At 40.4% G+C, this 23,348-nt stretch overlaps 1 pseudogene; it reads left to right on the top strand.

Moving 5' to 3' along the window:
* The first annotated feature begins 16,139 nt into the window (after window positions 1-16,139).
* LOC101590916 overlaps window positions 16,140-23,348 on the top strand; it is a 170,894-nt pseudogene continuing 163,685 nt past the window's right edge.

Genomic DNA, 23,348 nt, shown 5'->3' with positions numbered 1-23,348 from the left:
CTAACAAATAAAGACCCCAGGTTCCTTCCTCTGTCCTGAGAATCCTAGCAATGCCTGTAATAAAAGGATACTCGGTGTAGCATCTGTGAATAACAGAGGCTCCTTTCAATTTCCCGTGATCAACATGACTCTGCATTCACTCTGTCCACACATATTACTGATTCGCCTCTTTAATGCTGGGTTCATGCCACATTTGGACCATGCTCCAGCTCCTGAGAATTCCTGCAGGAATTTTGCAGTCTGTCATCAAACCTCATTCCCTATCCACATGGATCTGTGAGCCATGCCCCAATTCTTAAAATCTACTGGGGTGCGTTCTTAGTTATGCTGCTGCCTAAAAAAGCTGTCTTCCTCCTGAAGCTTTGAAACTGCAGACAGTGAATGACAATTTCATGACTGTCATTTTAAACAGGTCCCAAACCTCAACCATCCACCCACTGGTGACAGAGCCTGCATGGATAAGCTGTCCCTAATTACTAACACATCCTGTACCGTTGCAGGTGAGGCTAAGTGCCAGGCTGTGACCGCTGCTGTTTCTACCAGTCTTGGGGCTCCAGGACTTTCCCTTCTACACCCTGCAGAAGTGGAAAGACAAATATTTTCTTTACAAAGTTGAACTGAATTTTTAAGTCACACTATTTGGCAGCTTCATGTTCTCAAGCTGTTCAGTGCTTTCTTGGCTGCGTTTTTGACATGTAAATTAAACTAACGTTTCTGCTTCAGCTATTTTTTAGTGGCCCACAAAGTGACTGCTTTATGAAAGTTAGTCCTGCACCAGAACTTAAAGTGTCTTAAACATTTTATTCTTTGGTTGCAGGAATAATAATTTTTCCAAAGAAGCTACCTCATTTACCAGATAACATTTTCTCTCCCTCTAGCAATTAGCTAAGTATTACTGTCCTATATTTTAAAACAGTGGCTCTGAAGGCAGCTTGCTTCTTGGCTGAGCTAGATGTGCTTGTGTGAGAGAAAGACGCTGAATATGAAAAGTAGACATTACTTGTGTTTGAGATTGGAATGTCCTAGAGCATGTTCTTCAGTGAGAAAGCACAGGTCCCCAATGTCATTAGACGGCCATCAGGCAACCTCGACAGCAGCGAAATGTCCAATTATAGCAAATAAACCAGGTCATCTGCTTCGCCAGGTAATTGTGACATGTGAAAAATAAAATCTAACTTCTTTTAAAAATAGCATTAAATAGAGGCAGGGATGCAGAACTGTGAGATTTTGGAATTAGATGCAGTGGTTTCCAAATTAGCTGTAATACTTCATTAAATGAGTTCACTTCTGAGCCTTAATTTCTTCATTGATAAAATTCTCATAGAATTAGATTAAATTTAAAGTTGTTTATGCATTTTATAATCTGTTGCATTGATTCTTGTTTTTTTTCCTCCCAGTAGAATGCAGTTTTAGCACAGTATCTTTGTAGTATAATTTTATTTGTTAGATGGCATTGCACCTGCCTTGCCTTTGTTGCCAGAATTGTTTATGCTATTCCAGCTCTCTTCAGGTTCCAAATGAATTTTAGGATTGTTTATTCTAATGCTATGAGGTACGCTATTGGAATTTGGATAGGGGTTGCAGTAAATCTGTATAACAATTTTGGGAGTTTGGCCATTTTCACTATGTTGGTTCTCATCTTTCAAAAAGGGCCCAAACACCTTCAATAGAAGAAAGGTAGCCTCTTTAATAAATGGTGCTGGAAAAACTGGCTTTCCACATGTGAAAGATTTAAACTAAGCCTATATCTCTCACCATGCATGAAACTAAAATCCATATGGATTAAAGATCTAAATATTAAAACAGAAACACTAAACCACCTGGAAGAGAGAACAGGTAACAGTCTTGACATAAGTATAGGCAAAGACTTTATGAAAGAAATCCCCATTGCAAGGTAAATATTACAAAGAATCAACAACTGGGATCTCATCTTGTTAGAAAACTTTTGAAAAGCATACAAAATCATCAGTAAAGTAAAGCAACAACCCATGGTATGGAAAAAATTTTCAGCTATTCTTCAGACAAAGGAATAATATCTGGAATATTTGAAGATTTTTTTTTAAATCATACCTCCCAAATTTAAAGACCCAGTCCATAAAATAAATGAGCATCTTAAATGAATACTCTTTTCAGATGAAGAAGTACAAGCAGCAAATAAATATATACAAAAACCTTCAACATCACTGGTTAAAGAGATGCAAATTAAAACAGTAATGCTGAGATTCAGTCTCACACCTAAAAGAATAGCTATTATGAAGAAATCAGCGAATAGCAAATGCTGGCAGCCCATGGGAGAAAAAGGAGCACTTCTCTGCTTGCTGAGAGTCTAGACAGGTGCAACCACTGTGAAAATCTGTGTGGAGAGTCCTTAAACAACTAAGACTTGAGGTCCCCCTGCACCCAGATGTTCCCCTTCTTGAGATCTTCCCAAAAGAATTCAACGCATCATACCTCAGCAATACGGGCACACTCACATTTATAGAAACACAGATTATAATAGCTAAATCTTGGAAACAAGCCAAATGCCTATCAACTGATGAACAGATAAAAATGATGTGTGTTTCATACAATGGAATACGATTCAATTATAGGGAATAATCTTGAGACATTTCTAGGTAAATGGACGCTTCTCGAGACCACACTTTTACATGAAATGAATTGGGCACACATGTAAAAATCACATTGTTTCTCTGGTGTGAGAAAGTGAAAGTTTAATTGAGGAGCAAAATGTATAATAAACATTGTAGAATAGGAAGAAAATGTTCAAATGGTAAGCGGAATGAGGGAGGGGGAAATGAAGGGAAAGAAAAAATGAAAAAAGAAAGAAAAGTGGAAACAAATCTTTTGTAAATAGGAAGAGGGGTTTCAAGGAAGGGGAATAGGAAAAAAGAAGCAAGATATATCATTTACCATACAAATTCACCATGATGAATGTGATCAATGTGTATATCTAAAATGTACCAATAAACTTAAATAATTTGAAAAACAGCAGAAGAAAAATTAAGTTAATTTGTTTATATGAAATATGTTGAGCAAGTTAACACATTCTCTTCTCTTACCATTTCTAATTATATTTTTAATCACTGTGAATAGAAATCTAAACATGAGGGAGTTGGGTACTGAGCCAGACGTGCCTGCCTACCTTCTTTCATTCTCCACTGCACTTTGCAGATTAACCTACTGACATAATGATCAAGCATAAATTTTCCCTCCAACTTTTTCCCTTGCAATATTCATAAGGACGGGATAATCACACCACAGCATTAGGGTTTCCAAATTTATTTTTGCTTCACACATTCACAGAGGCACATGTTTCTGCTAAAAAGTATTTGACATCATTAAATTTGAATAAATGGTACCTATCTGCAAAGAAGAAGGTGTATGCATGACTAACTTCTATTTTCTCCTTGGAACATTTAGTTTTAAATATTTTTTTCTGAAAGCTAAGTCATCAGTTCCTAAAGCATAGATTGAGTTTTGAGAGCATATTCTAAAATCATGTGATACTATAAAGCTAAGTACCAGGAGGTAAGCAGGTGCCACTACCTGAAGTCCTTGTCCTTGCCCTATTTCACAATGAAGACCAACATCATATTCGCCATCTGTTTAGATTTACCTTTGACACATGTAGGTTCTCTCTTTCTGTAACTTTCTCTAATTAATTTAAAACAGGTACTGATTTAAGAAAAGGAAGACAATGTTGTTTCGCTGATATTAGTTTATTTTAAATGAATAGAAAATAGTTGATAAATACTTAACATAGTAATAAAAGATCAGTAAAATATATCTCTCCCCAGGTAGCTGGTTATGCTTCTCAAGAGCCATCATAATTAAATTTTTTCAGTGTTAGCAATGAGCTATTTCAGTATATAAAAGAGTGTACATTCAAACAAATATACAGATTTTTCTACCAAAAAGGAATGCTTTAGCATTCTTATCCTCAACAGACCATGGGAGTCAGTGGATGCCTCCTAAGCCCCTAGACCTTCATAATGTAAAACATCCTTAATCTCATTCACATTCTTTGAATTATAGCCTAATATTTTCTCATTATTCTATTGGGATATTTCCATTCTCTTCTTCTTTGACATTCTATATGAGCATATTATTAGGTAGTCCAAATGTTCAGTATAGTGCACAAATAAAAAAATCTATATCCTGAAATGTCACAAATTATACAAATCTATGAGGTCAGCAGTCAGACTGAGGAACAGTCCCAACAATGCTAGCAAAATATCCTGGAGTCTACTCTAAGTCAGTACACTATGCCTCTCCCCAGAGAAGCTGTACCTTCACGGTGACAGTGTTGGAGACTATCTAGATTTGTTTCTAACAGTCAGAACTAGGTCTGTGACAGTAGATGTAGTTATTCATGCCACTGGATGTAGTTTCTATTCACCCAGGTACATTCTGCTCACTGATCTACTGAAATCCTTCCACTATTTATAGCACCCATGTTACTCTTGATCCATATATTATGGCTTTCTTGACAAAGATTTAATATAAAATGTATATATGATTATATAGGATTTTGGGGGTTTTGTTTATTTATTTTTTATTTTCTGTATTTAGGGCAGGATCTATATGGTCTCACTAAGTGATTCTCCTGTTTGCAGCCTCCCAAGTACTGGGATTACAGGCACGTGCCACCACGCCTCATCTCAATCTCTGTCTCAGCGCGCCCCAGGGAAGGGGCCGGCATAGCACGCTAGGGCTCGAACTCCAGTCGTTGCGCTGTACAGGATTTAAGCAGTAGGCCTACAAGATCAAAGTTGAGCGAGTCCCAGGGGTTACTTGCCAGATCAAAAAGAATCCGAATGGCCATTCTCAGGCTGCAGACCCAGAGAACCCAGTAGCCATCAATGGTTGAAAGCCTGGAAATTCTCTGCAAAGATATCAGTGCAAATTTGTGCTAGCTGAAAAGTCTGCACTAAAAGACTAAAGGACTGTGTCTTACGGCCTTGGTGAAGACCGGAGATCCTTCCAAAAGAAGGGGGACACTTCCTTGTTTTTCCTTTCCTACTATGCCCAAGCCACAAGCCTGTGGTAATAGCTGGCTTGAATGAGACCTCCAATCCTAGATTGTAAAGAATCTTCATGCTGATTTCCATAATGATTGTACCAGCCTGCACATCCACCAACAGTGGAAAAGACTTCCTTTTCCCCTATAGTCTCTCCAACATTTATTATTGGTTGACTTCATGATGTCAGCCATTCTTTCTGGTGTAAGATGGTATCTCAGCATTGTTTTAATTTGCATCTCTTAAAGGACCAATGATGTTGAACATTTTCTTCATATATTTATTTGCCATTTGTATATCTTCATTTGTGAAGTGTATACTCATCTTAGATGCCTATTTTTGAATTGGGTCTTTGAATTTTGGAGGCCTGATTTTTTTTACTTCCTTATATGTTGTAGATAGAAGTCCTTTGTCTGATGGACAGTCTGCCATAATTGTTTCCCACTTTATGGATTCTGAGAGATCAAAAAGGATTTCTGAAAACAGAAAGATATTCTTTGCTGCTGGATAGGAAGAACCAACATCATGAAAAGGCCCATACTCCCAAAATTGTTATACAGATTCAATGCGATTCCAATTAAATTCCCATTAATATACCTCACAGATCTAGAAAACACATACCTAAAATTAATGTGGAACCAGAAAAGACCTAGAGCAGCAAAAGCAACCCTGGGGAACAAAGGACTCCTTGTATCAGTAAGCATCGCAGTCCCTGACTTGAAATTACACTACTAAGCTACTATGATAAAATCAGCATAGTACTGGCAAAAACAAATAAACAACAACAACAAAAACCCAGGTCTAAAGATCAATGGAAGAGATTAGAAGATGTGGACACAACTATAAGTGCACTCCACCCCATTATCATTGACAAAGGGGCCAAACATGTTCATTGGAAGAAAGCTAGCCTCCTTAATAAATGGTGCTGGAAAAACTGGTTTTCCACATGCCAAAGCCTTAAAATAGACCCATGAATATCACCATACACAAAACTACAGTCAAATAGATCAAAGATTTAAATATTAAAACTGAAATGCTAAATCTTTTGAAAGAGAAAGTAGGTAGAAACCTGAAGGACTTCGGGGTAGGTACAGAGATCATGAAGCCAAATCAAACTGCTTGGGATACACTTCAAAAAGTCAACAATCGGAATCTCATCTTTTTGAAAAGTTTCCTCACATCTAAAGTTTTTATTTTTTATTACTAGATGTTTGCATTCTTTACAGGGAGTTGGTATATAGACATAACACATTTACCTACTGTAAAATATACTTATTTTAAATGCACAATCTGATGAGTTTTCTATCACCTTGCACAGGACCCTAATTCCTTTGTGTCAGTCTTCCTAACTCATCTTGAGGACACGGTTAAGTCTTTTCAAATTGTCTGTCTTTTAAAGTTCCAGAACACATAAATTGCATCATATGGACTATGGTCCATGTGTCTGATTTCTTTTAATAAGAATGTTAAGACCCATCCATGCTGTCATGTAACTCAGTCCTTTATTTATTTTTATGGCTGAACATTCCAAAATATTTTTCACCATTCTTGTATTAGAAAATGGTGAGATAATTTCCTCCCTTGCAATATTAGGAATTAAGCTGTCATGGACATTAATGTGTAAGTCTTTTTTGAACATATATTTTCATTATTCTTGGGTAAGTGCCCAGAAGTGGTATTGTTGGAACAGGCAGTATGTATCTTTTTTTAGCTTTATAAGGAACTGCCGTTTTTCAAGTAGGTTATACAATTTCATACTCCCTGAAGGAAGTATGAGGTTACCAGTTGTTTTGAATTCTCACTTTAATTGGCATGGTCATTAAAACAATTAGGTTTCAACTTTTCAGTAGATAGGTAAATGCACTTCATTTCCTGTTTAATTCATATTTCCTCAAACTACCAAAGCTGTGTATAGTACTTTAATATATAGGACAATTATCCACATATCTTCTTTTAAAAAATAACTATACTTCAAAAATATTGAGTTAGGTTATTTTCTTGATTAAATTATCTTCTTATTCTATCAAAAAATTATCTATATAATTTGTATGTTTTTTCTCAGTATGCATTTTACCTTTTCATGCTTTCCTTTTTTTTTTTTTGCCAAAGAACAGAAGTTTTTACTTTAATGAAATCCAATTTATCAAGCATTTGCATTTGTGATTAAGAAATCTTGGCTTAACACAAGGTTCGCTCCTCTATGTTTCCTTAGAAGTTTTATATTTCTGTTCTTTCACACTTTGGCCTATTTTCTGTTTGAAGTTTCATAGTGTTTATGGAGTGAGGAAAGGGTCAGTGGTGTACTTGTGTTACCATTTGTTTGATGTCCTTTGTATATTTCTGAAACAGTGAGTGTCCAGATCAGTCACTCAGTCAGCACAGTTGGGGACCTATGAGCTCCAACCTGCTCAAAACTTTTGACTTCTCCATTTGTCCCGACTCCTGAGACTTCCCTGTGACTGAAGAGGACCCCAACGTACATTCCCCAAGTCCTTTGGCCAGGAGGTCTCCTTAAAAGCATAATGCCTGCAAATTCTAACTACATCCACCTTCCTGAATTTTTTCCCATCACTTTTTAAAATGCTCAACTTTTAAAAATCACTTTTGAAAATTCATCACAAATTGTACTTTCCTTCGTTTCTCTCCTGGGGCTTTGCTGGCAGATCTTTAGAACTTTGTATCATATCTAATTTAACTCTTATGCACTGTCCTTTAACTTGATTTCTTCCTACACTTCAGTTTAGATGTGTTCTATGAGTGTCTATATTCTGAGTATTTTTATTCAATTGTTAAATATATGCAGTTCTATCCATCCAGTGGTTATTGATTTCAGTTGCTTTCTTCAATTCTAGACTTTCTGCTTCACCTTTGTAAAGTATCATATTTGGTAAAACTTTCCATTTTTTACATGTTCTCCACATTTTCTATTTTTTTTTCAATTTCTTAGTCATAGTTTTGTTGAAGTCCTTGTTGGGTAGCACAAATATTTGCATTATCTATTGGTCTCTTTCTGTTGTCCAGTTCACCTCTTCCATATTGCCTTGCTACCTTCTCAAGACACCACTTCACCGGAGTGGACCGTGGCTATGGATTGTTGCCATTTTGAGTAATGCTATCCTCTGCATGGCAGGGTTTCTCTTTCCTTCACTAGTGTGTCAATAGTGTGGTTCATCACCTCCATTCAGCTAGCAAAAGTACTCTGATCAAGTTGGATCTCCACCTGATTTGCCATGCACCTGCCAAACCAATGTCCCCTCGGTGTGTCCTAAATTTTAATGCTTGGCTTCTGAGAATGGCAGAAAGCTTATACTTACTAGAGTTCTGCACAGACTTTTATTTCCTAGCTTAGGGACATTCAAGAATTTATCAGCTTTCTTGAAGGAAAATCTAGCCATGTTCTTGATGCCTGTTTTGTCTCTGCCCCTGGCTCTTCTGGTTTACTTATACATCACCCTGCATGGGAACAAAGCTGGATTCTCTACCTCTGCCCAAGTCCAGAACTGGTTAATGCCCCAGGATAAACTTACTGCAGAAGCCAGATCTTCTCACTAAGGATCTTCCATCATTTTGTTGCATTCAACACAATGGTTTCTTTCTTTTGTCTCACTTATCTAACTGTTTATTGAGAAACAGTGGCCCTCCATCTGCTCTTCCATCTCACAGAGAACAGTTGTTTGTGTGTGGTATTCACTGCACAGTAATTTTTCATTTATGGTTTGAGGCTCTGGTTCATTCTCTGGTGTCTTCTCTTGCACACTGAGATGAAAATTAACTTTCTATAATTTTCATCTTCCAATATTGTTTCTTGTTTCATTGTTAACATTTTATTACTTAGTCCATGTAGAATATACAGAAGTGCAAAACCCGTATGTAAAATGAGGCTTAGAATTTGAAAAGCCAGATACCAGGTTGCTCCCAGATTTTATGCTGAATAACCAAGCATTTCTTCTAATGACTTAAATGCTACCTTCACCTATACTTTGGTTTAAATATTTCTTCAAGAACATGTGTAGAAAACTTGATCTCCATTGCAGCAGGTCTGGGAAGTGGGACCTAATAAAATTAGGCTAGGAAGGATTTCCCACCTTGAAAGGATTAACGCCACTATTGCACAGTGGATTTATTATGATTGCAAGTCAGGTCTCCCTCTCTCTCCTGCTCTCTGCCATAACACAAAAGCCCTCATCAGATGCCATACCTAGATATTGTACTTGTCAGCCACTGAAACTATAATAAGTCAATCAGTATGCTTTTAAAATTGTCAACTCCCAGATACTCTGTTACATCAACACCGTTCATAGAAAAGTATAGGTCGCCTGTATCATACATGAATGTGTCTCAAACGTCCATTATGTTGCATTGTCTTACTGTTCTGTTTATCCTGTGATAGACATATACTTTTAAAATTAGCAGCTCTATGACATACATCTGATGTTTTGCAGAATGATTTCTCTCATCTTTCCAGATGAGTTGTAGGAATCAGTTATTATGTTTCTCAAAATACACTGTTAAGTTTTTGAAATAAATTTCACCAAGCTATACATAATTATTATAAAAATAACATTTAGCTGTGTGAAATTTTAAAATAATTGTTAAGAACTTAAAAATCTGTATTTTGAGTTGCTGAATAATAAACTGAGAATATACCAAACAAGCAAGCAATATAGTTATTTAAATTCAATGTTTTTTATCTTTGGTGTTCAGGGAAAATAGAGCACCTATTTCCATATGTGTATATGCGATCTTATCTTTCCTTAGTGTAACTTTCACTCTGATATAAGTATATATATATGTTTTTTTTTTTTTTTAGTAAAACCAGGGGGTACTTTAGTGCTCCATCGAAATCCTCTTCTTTTAGTACAGACATGCTCCTTTTGCTAGTCAGCTTTCCATTGCTCTACCAAAATACCTGAGATGTTGAATTATAAAGAGAAAAGTCTGCTGTGGCCCATGACTTTATTGATTCCAGCGTAGACTGTACAGACCCATTGCTTTGGGGCCTCTGCTGGGGGCTTGATGTCACTGCAAGACATCACTGAACTGCTCAGCTCATGGGCAGGAAATGAGAGTGAGGAGCGAGTCATGGTCCCACAGGCCAGGATCCCAATGGCCTACAGATCTTCCACTTGGTTCTACCTCCTAAAAGTACCACTACCTCCTCAGAGAGCCACTTTGGTGACCAAGTCTTTACTGTGTGGGTCTTTGGGGGTTGCCTTCCACTCCCAAACTATGATATCTTTCTCCAGCTTCCAAAAGTGTTGTCAGAGCTCACCACTTTGTGTCTCCCCAGGAATCATGCTTAGCTAAAGAGGACATCCTTACTTAGTCATGCCTTTTCCCCAGAGATGCCTGTTCTATGGAGGTGCTACCCCTTGTAACAGTTTGGAATATCTTGAAGGACCATAGTTTATCTTTTCTCTCTGCCAGGCCCAATCTTGTCCAATCTTTCTCAGGTGGTGTTGTGAAGAGAACTCTGTAGTCAACTCCTGCAAGCAAATCTCTCTTCATGTTTCCTAAGAAGCCCTGCCTAGAGGAAGGCCTGTCCTGAGATGAGACCTGGGTTTGGGATGGCCCAGGTATCAGGTAAAGGGGACGTCAATGGTGATGAAAGAAGCTCTGATGATCCACAGCATGCAGTCAGGATGCAGTGGATGTCACACGTCAGTCATGTGCAAAGGTGGGCCCTCCTCAGGAGGGCCGTGCTCACTCCCAGCTTCCCAGAGCGCCACCCCACCACACTAGCTGCCTTTCTTCCCCACATTCATGTAAGCGCCTCTGAGAGCCCCCTGGTCCCAAGAATCAGGCAAACCAGACCTTTTGCTGCCAAGTTACTATTTTCATACAGTAATAGCTCATTCTTTCATTTTATACTGCAGCTAAATTGATATGAAACTGTATTTTCCAAAGTGTGTTTTATGTAACAATGGTCCCAAGAGATACATTAAAGGAAAAACTGTTTTGTGGTCACCTATATCTAGGAAATGTACTGAATTTCCTTCCTAGGTGCTCAGATGGATGTTAATTATTAAACGTTTCGAAAATTCTTGCCACCGAGAAAACTATGCATTTATTTTTAGCATAATGTTTCCAAAATGTAATTAAACATGCAGTATTTATTGGTTATTACCCCTGGACTCTTGAGTCCCTGCGACTCTTCAGACAAGGCCCGGAAGGCTTTGGGATGTAGTCACGCTGCAGCTGTCTGAGGGTGAAAGTGAAGCATCCAGGGTGGAGATGTCACTGCAGGAGTACAGTCACAGTGGTATTCTACTGCAGCACTCTCAGCAAATCTTTCTGACCCCCACAAATCTGAAATGATAGCAGGTAACAAAAGGGGCTCTTCTTTCTCCCTCAGCAGGAACCAGCGCTGTCTCCCCGAGTCTTGCTCACATTTTGTCTCCTCCTTTTCTAGAGGCAAAATTGTCCAATAATACTCGTCGGGGCCTGGAGGGCAGACATCATGGAGGGCCAGGCGCTTCGGCGCAGGTCTCCCTGCAATTGTGTTCTGCGGTGAGGGAGAGAAACTGGGCTTGAATCTAAATTCAGGGAAGGTGAGTGGGGATTGACAGACAAGGAGCAAGAGGGGATCAGAAGACAGAAAATTACTAAAGTGTAGCATCAGAGGTGAGTGAGATTGGGCCCAAAATGATCTAATGAAATTCTGGGTGTGGAAAGGGTGCTAAGCTGTGACCCCAGTGATGGTGAAGGAGCAGAGCCCCGATATTGAGGGTGGTCAGATCTGATATTGAGATTGAGGGATTCCTGCTAAATGACTTAGAGTTCTTTGACAAGAGTCCATATCATAAAGGAGTGATAATGGGCTGAGGAGAAAGTTGAGGAGCCTGGCTAAAGATTGGCAAGCTAAAGATCCTTTGGCATCCACTTTCACTAAAGTCCTGGGTGATCACAAGGCAGTGCAGGTGGATGCAGTGGAGAAATAAGTGGTCCAGTGGATCATAGCACCCTCAGAGTGCATGCTCCCTTTTGCAATTGTCTTGTTTCTGGTCAGCACTAACCCTGCGTTCTTGGCTCATTGTCCTTCCAGACTGACATTCTGCTTTTTCTGTGTCAGCAGGTAAAACAGAAAACATGAAGGCATTTACTTTCCATTTAACTTGGCAAATGATCTACTGGCATTTCTGGTAAACTCTGTTGGAATACCCATTTCAAATTCCCATTTTGCTCTTCAACAAATGCACACTGATGTTCACAAGTACACATTCTCATAGCTACAGAAGTATTTTTCAGAGAATACTCTGTGGTTGTCTGGGGACTGGGATTTCTCCATGCTTGGGAAAGAAGGGACTCTAGGAAGATGCTGCTGCCAAGTGAAAAGCCTATGTTTCACGCATCCAGGCATTCTGGGAGATAGTCATGATTCACATATAGGTTTTTCAGGGACTTGTGGAAAGGAGAACTCTCCCACTGTACCCCAAGACAGGGCATTGCTTTGAATAGAGATGGAGCAGTAACAGAGATCCAGGCCTAGGTCCTTGTGGAATTTCTACAACCTCTCATTCTTCTGACTACAGAGATAGCAAAAGCACTTTGAGATGCATACTTCAGTAAAGGTGACAACTACATGCAGCCAATCACTGGGGAGAACCAAGACCCACTCATGGCAGTCCATACCATTGTATTCCCTATTCCCTCTACCCAGCTCCCCTCTCCCTTCAGCACTCAAGGCTAGCACCACCTCCAGGACTTTGTTTTGTACACAGTGCATCCACGCAGGGAGCCCTAAGTCGCTCATGCCCAGGTTCCTCCTCTGAGGTTCTGATTCCATCTTTCTTGGCAGCGACCTGGTCTTGTTTCTCAAAGATTATCAGATGGTTCTATGGTGTGGCCAAAGTGACCTCCAACCCAGGAAAGGGCAGAGAATTGCAATCCCTTGTGTGCCAAAAGATGGCTCTAATCACTCAGCCTTACAGGGCTGGTTCCTATCTGTGCCTCCCCCACCCCACACACAAAGTAACATGGGGGATCAGAGGTAGGGCAGAGAAGACAGGAAAAATGACAGAGATTGGGCTTGCAGGTCATGGGGGTTTGTCTTCCCCACTCATTTTCCACATTCAGAATCCACATCTCAAAAGATTCAGGTTGAAGGAAATGCTAGTTAGCATGTAGCTTTATCCTTCTTCTGCCATTTTTAATATTCAGACACAACACCAGATATTTTGAGATGTTTTCTTTTTGTTGTGAAATGTTCTGCATGGAAAACTGTGCTCATTTCCCTGTTTGGAAAAAAGTTCTACACAGAGGTCATAAAGTGCCACACAATCTGCAAAGGTGACCTCCTGACAAATAAGTTGTTTGCTTCAAGTTGGCTTCACTCTACAGAATCAGGGCAGCTCAGATTGTCTGGTGGTGAAAACAAATGTCTTTTTTATATTCTGCAGTAGCGCTTTCCTGAAGCATATTAAATGGGCAAATTATGTTTCAACACAATAAAATTTAAAAATATACCAGACTAGTTGCTAAATATGGCTTTTGTTATTACTAGAATATTCTTATTTTATATTATTAAATTTGGATATTTTAAATGAGATTTTTTCCTATCCCCTTGAGCAGCCCCAAATACATTTTTTAAATAATTGAATTTTTGCACATTTTGATTAAACCTTTAGCCAAGATCATCATGTATGAGTGATAAAATGAAATTACTTTTAAAACCATAGTTGACTTCAAATTTTCCATAGATGGCCTGAATTTAAATATAATTTATTTATTCAGAAACTTAGCCAGGGAGCTGTTGCACCAGTCCGGCATTGCCAAGGTTCTGCTGTTGAATCTCGTGCTATCTCTGGATTATTTTCTGCTCCAACCTGCCTGCTTCCACCCCACAGATGGCCCACCATCCAGCCACAGGCCTTCTGCACATCCTTGTCTGCTGCACCTCTCTCCCTTTACTCACCATCCTGTTTTTCAGACCCTGCTCACCACTTCATGCCCAATCCTATTTCTACAGCAAAGGCTTCTCTGGTCCTTCCCAGAACTTCTACCAGCCCAGGGAATGTTGAGATCCTTTGTCTCAACATTCATAACCTGAGGCTTATAAGCAACAGTGCAGTTATTAGATTATTGAGATGTTGTTTGTCTGCGTACAGGACTTAATCCCCTGAGGCAGGGATCTGACTCTTCTGAGGAATATCCTCATGGGATGCTGTCTAACATGGTTGTTTCAGCCAACTGGGACAAATAGCAATGAAGATACACACTGTCCCGACTCAGGGGCTGAAAGGCCAGGTTTGTCTAAGTTCTGCCACAATCCTAGAAATGGTTTTGCCACCTGTCTGAAGTATGCTCTCATTGTACTGGAGAGGCTGCATGAGGTTTATTTCCTTGAAAGGCTCGGAATTTCTGGCATTTTACCTAACGCATCTTTTGACTTTGAGAATCAAAGCTGTAATATTCAGTGCCATCGCTGCTGCAGCCCAGGATGATGTCCTTTTTACCCTAAACTCAGATGGTTTTTTTCAATGGTTTTATTTTTCTAAAATAAATTTTCTGTTCACAGCAGTTTTTGTATTTTACCTACTTGAAAAGATGCTCTGTACTTCCAAGATGATTTTAGCTAAACAGCATTTAAAATGTAGGCCCTTCACTCTGCCTGTGCTGTGTTTCTCCCCACTCTGAGGCTTGCCAGATTGTCCACCAACACCCCTCCCATGGCCCTGAGCTTTCCTATGCATACTAATAAGACCCTCTATCGACCCACCCTCTTCTCCAGAGCAGCCTCTCATTTATTCCCTCTAAATTAGGTCTGGGCGATCAAAGCTGTCCACAGTAATGAACGGCAGGAGGAGGAGCCAAGCTCCTCAAAGACCCATATAAAATTCACCTGGCTCAGCAAAGATCAGAGTGGACAGCAGGGCTGTTGAAAAGGCTGTTTCTACATGGTGTTGAGTGGTCTCCATCAGTGATTAGTCAAGGAATGCCTAATGGGCCAGGGAGCTTTAGCAAAGTTGATTGACAGAGCATCGATTTCTCTATTTGTGGTTCTGCTTGCTTCTTCAAGGTAGTAAATGGAAACCTACCTCGTAAAACCTCCTATTAGTTGCTTTATGGGATCCATTCTCAGGAGGCTGCCACGTTATCCACGCCAAAGTTGAAGTGAAATAAAGCCAAGCACACTAGTCCATCTTTTACTATAAACTTTGATATTTATGTTTATCTCCTTCTGTGGAGAGTGAGCCAGAGCCTTTCGTCTTCTCTTCAAAGTGAATAGCTGTTTGAAGTTTTTCAGCTGACTTCCATCATGCAGGTCTCAAACAGACCTACGCTGTGCTTTGGACACTATCTGGCTCACAGCTAAAAGTTTCACTATGAGTCTCATGTGTTTAGAGGTAGAGCTTTCAGGGGGTGATTGCATCATGGGAGCTCTGACTTCATCAAGAGATGAATCCATTGATGACATCATAATGTGATGGCATTATTAGGAAGTGATGGACATACTCTCCCTCAGACAGACAGATGTGAGATCCAGATCCTGGAAACAGCTTTCACTTCCACTTCTTTTCTTAAGACTAGACTGATGGTATTTGAGGGTTGATATGTAGATATATGCCACCCCATGTTGTGGCTTGTGTCTAGCTGCCCCTCCCAAAGCCTCATGCTGTCATAGGTGGAGCTTTGCAGAGGTGGCTGGATCTAGATGATGTGATGCTGAAATCTTGTGTGTGATGCTGGTGTTTACTAGATGAGTTCACTGCTTGGGTTGCAATAGTTCGGTGAGTAGATAATGGGAAGGTCTTCTCTCAGTGTGAGCGATGACCACCCTAAGGGAAGGTAGGCTGGATAAGGGATGGAAAGAGTGTCATTGCTTGTCGCTTGCTGCTTTTGCTGTCCTCTGCCTGCTATAAACTCTTTTTTCTCTTCACTGCCCCTCTTCCATGCCTCCCTGCTTTGAAGCCCCTTAGCTAGGGACTGAAACCTCTACAAGCTTTGAGACAAAGATAAGCCTTTCCCCTTTTAACTTTGGGCGTCAGATGTTTGGTCTCAGCAATAAGAAAAGTAACGAAGATATCCTGGAATATTTCAGCAACTTTAAAGGTGCTTCAGCCAAGCGCTCCTGGAGTGTCAGTGCCCACTGCACAGAAGCCCACTTCCCGGGCATCGATGGGCAGTGGGGAAGCACACTGCACATGGAAGTTGGTCGTGTTGCTGCCTGAGGTCCTGGACACCTTGATCCATGTCCATGCCAAGAAGTGCAGGGACCAAGGGGTCAGAGAGCTCCCAGGGCATAGGGACATGACATCGTCACTTCTGCTAGAGCAAGAGACTGAACTTGCAGACAACAATGAAGCCTTTGCCTTTCTATTGTCAACAAAAGACCCCCGAGAACTAGATTTGAGCCACTTTAAGGAAGGTATTGGCCATAGGAAGATTCTAAGGCAAACATGAAAGACCAGAATGTTCCCCACCAATGTGACAGAATCTGCTGTTCATCAGCAGGACCCTGGACATTCATTACTGCCACCTTCAGTGAGCCAGCTATATTCAACTGGATGGTAAAACTCACAGAAGTTGGTTCCTTCAGGTACAAACAGCAGGCCAGGTCCTTTTGTGGTTCGGAATGTGGAGCTGAGGGTGGAGGTCAACAGCAGGGGTGATCAGCTCTTCAACAACTCTTCTGACAATAACGTAATCCTGAGAGTGTGACCTTTTATTTCTTTTTCTATCTTCCCACTGAATTTCCAAGCAGTCTCTTCAGTGCTCGCGACTCTTATGGTGGCTGTGCAGCAGAGCCCTAGGACTTTTGCAATGTATGGCTTAAACATTGGCTGTGCTGAATAGCAACTTCCATCTCCCCTCACCCTGATGCCCACCCTCTGCTGTCCACTCCTGGGGGTATAACGATTTCAGATAGATCAAGAAAGTGGACTAGGGAGACCACACAAGGACAATTTTGCATGACTGCAGATGTCACTTTGAGCACAAACACTGTGCCAAGAAAAGAAGTTATGAGTGAGATATTTCAGAGTGCCTGGTGATCAACTAGGAGAAGGAATGGATTCAGGAAGGGCACACCCTGAGGAACACAGATGTGAGGTTTTGTGTGGGGATCCTGGAGCCTGCAGGATTCTTCAGAGAAGCAGCGTGGACCACAGAAAAGTTCCACCAGGAGAAGTTCAGGGGTGTCCAGCTGGCAAAAGAGAGCTCTCCCATGGACAGTCTTTTCATGATAACTGACTGCCTGTCTGCTAAATAGCAGGGGCATCTGCAGCAGCACCCAGCTGGAACCCTCAGATCCCTTGAGCCCTGTGATGAAGAGGCTGTTGGAATCTCATGGCTGCTGGAATCTTACGAGTCTCAGACCCCAATAAGTGTAGCTGTGTCCTTTGACAACTCACCCTCCAGAAATGTCCATTTTGCCACTCAGTCCATAACAACCTCTGCTGAATGTGGATGTAAACTGCAGACATATTTCAAGTTGTCAAGGATAGGGAGTGGAGCCAAGCCTGTAGCTTGTCCAGTGGCTTCTCTTGAGAGGTTTTTTTTTTTTTTTTTCCACTTGGACTGATAAATGGCAACAACAGACATGATAGACATGATCATTTAATCAGAACAGATCAAACTCAGTGAAGCTCATCAGGCATGGAAAGCACTCCGTACAGATAGTAGAACTCTTAATGCTTCCTGTTCTAGTGGCTCAGTAGGGGGCACTGTGCCACTACCCTGAGCGCTGAGCTCTGGATCTGCTCTGGCACCTGAAGGTGGTGGTGGCTCTGATAGCTCTGGAAACTTCATCCCAAGAATTTTCTCTGGAATTCTGTCTCTTGAAACCTTCTGTTCTAGAATTATATCTTCTAGAATCTTCTTCTCTGGAAACTTCTGATCTAAAATTCTCTGTTCTGGAATGATCTAGACTGGAATCCTCTGTTCTGGAATTTTGGTTTTGTCAATAGAGAGGCTCTCCAGATGCCAGTCTCAGTATTCCCAGGTCCTGCTATAAAGTTTTGGGTAGATCTTTCACACTAGATAATTCTAGAACTTGAGCCTGGGAGGTAGAGTGAAGAGGTTATATTGGCAGGTGTTAAATGACTCCTACACAAACTCACAAGTAGAGGATTCTCCAAATTAGAAAAAAAAAGTATATAGTTAGTTTCATGTCAATCTGAGTGGACTACAGGGTGCCCAGGTATTTGGTCTAGTGTTACTCTGGATATCTGAGTAAAAGGGTCCCTGTCTCTGTCTCTGTCTGTCTCTGTCTGTGTCTCTCCCTCCATCTCTTTTTATCTTTTCTGTCTGTCTTTCTCTGTCTCCCAGTTGACTTTCCTCCAAGTTGTAGGCCCAAATGAGAAAATGGGAGATTTCTTATAGTCCTGAGTAGAACATATGCCCAAGTTCGTGTTGGTGCTACTTAATGCACATCAAAAGCAAGGCAGCAATATTTGAAAATTTCAATAAAAACAAAATACCTTTGTCAAGTGAGCTAAGGTAAGTACACTGTTATGATGTGAGGTTGACTCCAAGCTCAGTAAGTGGCAATGAGTGTCCCAGATGAACTTTGAGTATCTCAAGTGTTTTTGAGAGAAAGAGAAAGAAAATAGAAAGAGGGAAATGGAAATCAAATAGTGTATCTTATCACTACTTGTAACTTTGTTCAGTATTTTATTTTTCTAGGAAGAGAGTAGGGTGGAAAAGGAAAAGCAAAAGTTTTCCCATAAATTCCAAATGAGATATAACAACTCCAATGTTTTAAGTATTCTCACAGGTGAGGCAGTGACCATCCACATGGTCATATAACAGAGAAGACCTCGTCAGCCCATGGATCATCTCACAGTGACTCTGACCTTAACAAGAAGGAGAAGGAAGTGACCAGGAGCTGGTGGCAGGAGATGGTACAGAGGAGAGTCAGCAGCCCTTCCCCAAGACAAAATCCTGGGAACCACACCCAGTGGCATCCCTAGAGATTACGCTGAGGTCTTACTCAAAATGACATAGAAGCCATGTCACATTTACTGTGCCTTTTCTTTTTAATGAACTCTTTCTGAGTAACCCATGTAATCACCCAGCTGATGTCTAACAGGCAAAAGTCACCTTCTGTGCTAGGCAAGTGGTGGGAGCCAGGTCCCAGGGAACTTGATTCTTTGGGTAGTGAGAAGGCTCTGGAAGCATCCCTTGGAGTAGAGCAAGAGGAAGTTATGTTAGCACCTGGGAACACCCAGCCAAGGACCAGAGAGCAGTGAATCTAGGGGATGGAGAGAGGAAGTGATCAGAACCCCTAGGCCTGGGCTCTCACAAAGCTGTTTCACATTCCCACTCTTGCCTTTCTGGACTGGAAATTGTCCTCAAGAGCCAGCAGAGGCCTCAGAAACAGTTGGCCCCCCAGAGATGCCTGAAAATCTCCTTCTGCTTCGGGGGGTGATAGCTCACAGGTAAACTTGGAGAAGAAGCATCCACCCAGCACCATCTTCAAGGGCTGCCTCTCAATGAGAATATCAGCTACCCAGCTCATCTATGGTAGAAGACCGTTTCTGAAAACAGATAACAGGAACATGAATACATATTCATTTTTCATTCTCTCCAATGCTACTGGGGGAAAATGGCCAAATGGAATTCTTAAATTTTCTTAGTTTCTATTGCCTCTGAACAAAACATTACAAACTGGCGGTTTCAGCAGTATGACTTTCAATCTCTCCTGCACATGTCAGTGGCCTACGTGATTCCATGGGTATCTAGGGCTCTAGGGAGATTATGTTTCCTTTCTTTAAGTTAATTTTATTTTATTTTTAATAAAATATTTTTTGGTTTTTTATATATTAATTTTATTGAGAAAGAAGTAGTAATGAAACAGTTTCAAAACAGGTTAGTAGGACAATTACAATAATTAATACATTGCATATTGTTGTCTTTGTAGTGGTTATTCATAGTACAAGATGCAGACATGATATCCTGTCCAAACACTATTAGTACAAATCTTTCTTCTCATTGAATTAAGAGAAAGTAGCTGTATATCTATCCTACTTCATATATACAGATATATATTTTTTACTACCAAATGGACCTTCATTTATATCCCCCTTTTTTGTTTACTTTTCAAATATTGTAGGTAGATGAATTCAGCAAAGTAATACAATATAGCTCAGTAGCTGATAATAGTAGTGAGTTATCTGCATGACTGGCAATATCAGAAGTTACTTCACTGTTCCGCCTGCCTGATTCCTGAATTCCTGTCCTGCTCCTCCACCTCACAGCCAGTGAATTCACACCTCCTTTCCTCCGTCTTTTTCTGCCTCCCTCTTCCATTTTTAAGGAACCATACAGTTGTATCAGGCCCACCTGCATGTCCCAGGATAACCTTTCCATTTTAAGGTGAGCTGGTGGCTCATCTTCATCTCCCCTGCCATCTGGGTTCCTCTTTGCTGAGACCCTTGACATATTCACAGCAGTATGAATTGAGACAAGGAGAACTGCTGCAGGGACACCATTCTACCTACCACAGCTATTAAAAGAAAATTACTGTTCCTTTTTGAGAAAAATAAAATAATCTAAATAGAAACTTACTCTAAAAATTATATTAAAAAGTGAAGATAAAGAAAAACTGCGTGCAAGACAAGGTGAAGTCTTCCATCTAGATTTTTGTTGTCAGAGCATCAGTTGCTTAGATCCAGCAGATGTTAGAGCAGCTATAAATATTTAATTAAGAAAAATCCATTTTAATTCCTAATCTTCTCATCAAGGAAATAGACTACATTCTGTTGCCAAAGCCTTTCCCTAATAGTTTTCTTACCAGTATTACAATCAAATGTCAATGTCAAATTCAAAAAGCGAACAAAAATTGGGGGTAGGGGTGGGGGAGAGTGGGTCAGAGATGTTCAGGGAGAAAGGATAACTATCCCGTTGTTTTGGTGTTGAAGGGTTTTAAAACCAGGGAAACACCAGCCACCCTAGAGCAGTTGCTTAACTCAGCTCAAACTGAGATTCCCTGTATGAGGCAGAAAATCTGTATACAATGAAGCAAGGGGTGTTTTGGCCCTCCTGCAAAATACAAAAATGGTTTTATAAGCGCCTTTTTCTCGTAGGAGCCCCACAATGACTCATGGAATGGGGAAATAAAAGCATAAAGATGCGCATTTGGTCCATAGCAGAGATTAGGGCTCAACCCCAGTCCGATCTGACCTCAGAGACCATACTCTTCACCTCCCCATTCTGTAGCTTCTTTCAAGAGCACATTCCCATCTACTAACCTCCACTTCAGGAAGCAATGGTGGAAAGGACTCAGTATGATGCATGTGGGGTGTGTGTGTGTGTGTGTGTGTGTGTGTGTGTGTGTGTGTACACGTGCACATGTTAGTGGAGAGTATTTACTTCCATAAGATTATCTTAGCACCCCTGAGATTTCTTTAGGCATTTTATATAAAACTTTCATAATGAACACTCCCTAGCCTAAAGCTCTACCCACAAAAAAAAATGTAACTTGCTTTTCTTCTAGAAATTGGTTATGCCTATATTTTTATTTTCAGACTCAGAGCCGAAGGCTGTAATTACACAGCCCTGCAGACTTGGAATTGGGCCACCTAAACTCGGGCACTTGGCTGCATTTCATTTGGGTCTTCCTGGAATGTCTAAAACCTTTGCTAGAGCTGTGTCTAAGGCTCCTACAGGATCCTGCTGCTGAAAATAAGCAACTCAAGTAAAAAGTGTATTGCATTTGAGGGGAAATAGTTAGATATAAATAAACACAAAGGAGAAGAAAGGCACATGAATTGAAAGCATAGAATAGTGTGTAACTATTAAAAAGTTGTGAAAAAAATTATTGTATCTATTCAGTATCTCCAAGGTAAAAGGAGAAAAGGATGCCAGCCTCTATGGAGGGCTAATATTATTCATAGGCGGTCCTTATCGGCACCTACCCAGCTAGCATATTTTTATGTTCTGCTAGATTCCTTTTCCATAGAATGTGTGAAGCAGGATATTCTAGTCTTCCCTCATGAGCCACACAAAAGAAGGGAACAGAATTCTTTCACTGCTGGCATCTAAGCTAGGGAACAGTACCAAGGTCTCTGTCACCCTCAGTCCTAATTGAGAGATTATCTGCTAGAAGTTGAAACCCAAGTCAGAGGTAACACAAGATGCGATGAGGTGAAAACCCTGCATAATGACTTTCTCCAGAAACCCATTTCAGGGACTGGGGAACATACGCCCAAGTCTCCATCGCCTCTGGGGGAGCCAGGTATCCCAGGGCCAGTGGGCGATGCTCCTCCCCTACCTCACTAGACACTCCCACAGTACCCTTGGGCTGGCCAGCTTCCTTCCAGAACATTCTGCAGGTTATATTGCCTTTGCTAAGAGCCCCAGTGTCTAAACAAGACACAGATATACATGCATAATCATGCAAAAACTCACATGTATACACTCATGCACACACATCTACACGCATGTGCACAATATACTTGGACACAGACTCGTACTACCATAGTATAAACACATGTGTGTGGATACACACATGAGTATACATGCATAAATACTCATACAAAGAGAAACATACACATGTACACAGAAGCATACACATATACACAAATATCTATAGCCACATAAATATGCATGCACATATGCATACATTCATACAGGTATGTACATTTTCTCATATAGATGCATACATACACATGCACAAACACACAAAGATGCATATGCACATCCATACAGGCATGCTCATGTATACATATACAAACATATGCATATGCATGCATACACACATAAATGAATACATGCACATGTACTTATATACATACCATACTTAAACACAAAATATATAGTACACATACATATCTGTGTATTATATATATATACACATTTTCACATATATACATATACACAATGCACATAAACATGTGCTCACGTGTGTGCATTCATAATACACCTATATACACATTCTCTGTTCTCAAGGGTATAAACGCAGCAAAATTGATTACTTCATACCAGATAGGAATTTTGACCCTCGAACAATAAATCTTTATCTTACTCTTCTTTTTTCTTTCAAATAATAGATGTTGAAGAAAATGTTGTTCTTTTCACTACAACTTATAATAAACCTTTCAAAAGATGCTGCTTTACCAGACTTAAGGAATTCTTAAAAGACTGCTTGCTAAAAGATTTGTAAAGATTTGCAGATGTAAACTGAGTCAAGTCTGCATGTTCTCTAGGACTCACTGCCCGTTTTATCAATTTTCCTCCCATTCCCTGCATAAGTGGAACAGACAGAACTTGTGGCTTAGAGAAACTGGTCACATTCAATACACTGGGAAGAACCCCTGTTGTGAGAGGAGAGGGGCAGAACTGATGTGGGCTGCCCCCTCCTCCTCCTCCTCCTCCTCCTCCTCC

The sequence above is a fragment of the Octodon degus genome, unplaced genomic scaffold (assembly GCF_000260255.1).
Source record: "Octodon degus isolate 3935 unplaced genomic scaffold, OctDeg1.0 scaffold00010, whole genome shotgun sequence".
Taxonomy (NCBI): domain Eukaryota; kingdom Metazoa; phylum Chordata; class Mammalia; order Rodentia; family Octodontidae; genus Octodon; species Octodon degus.
The sequence above is the reverse complement of the archived record's forward strand: the minus strand, read 5'-3'. Positions and strand labels throughout refer to the sequence as shown.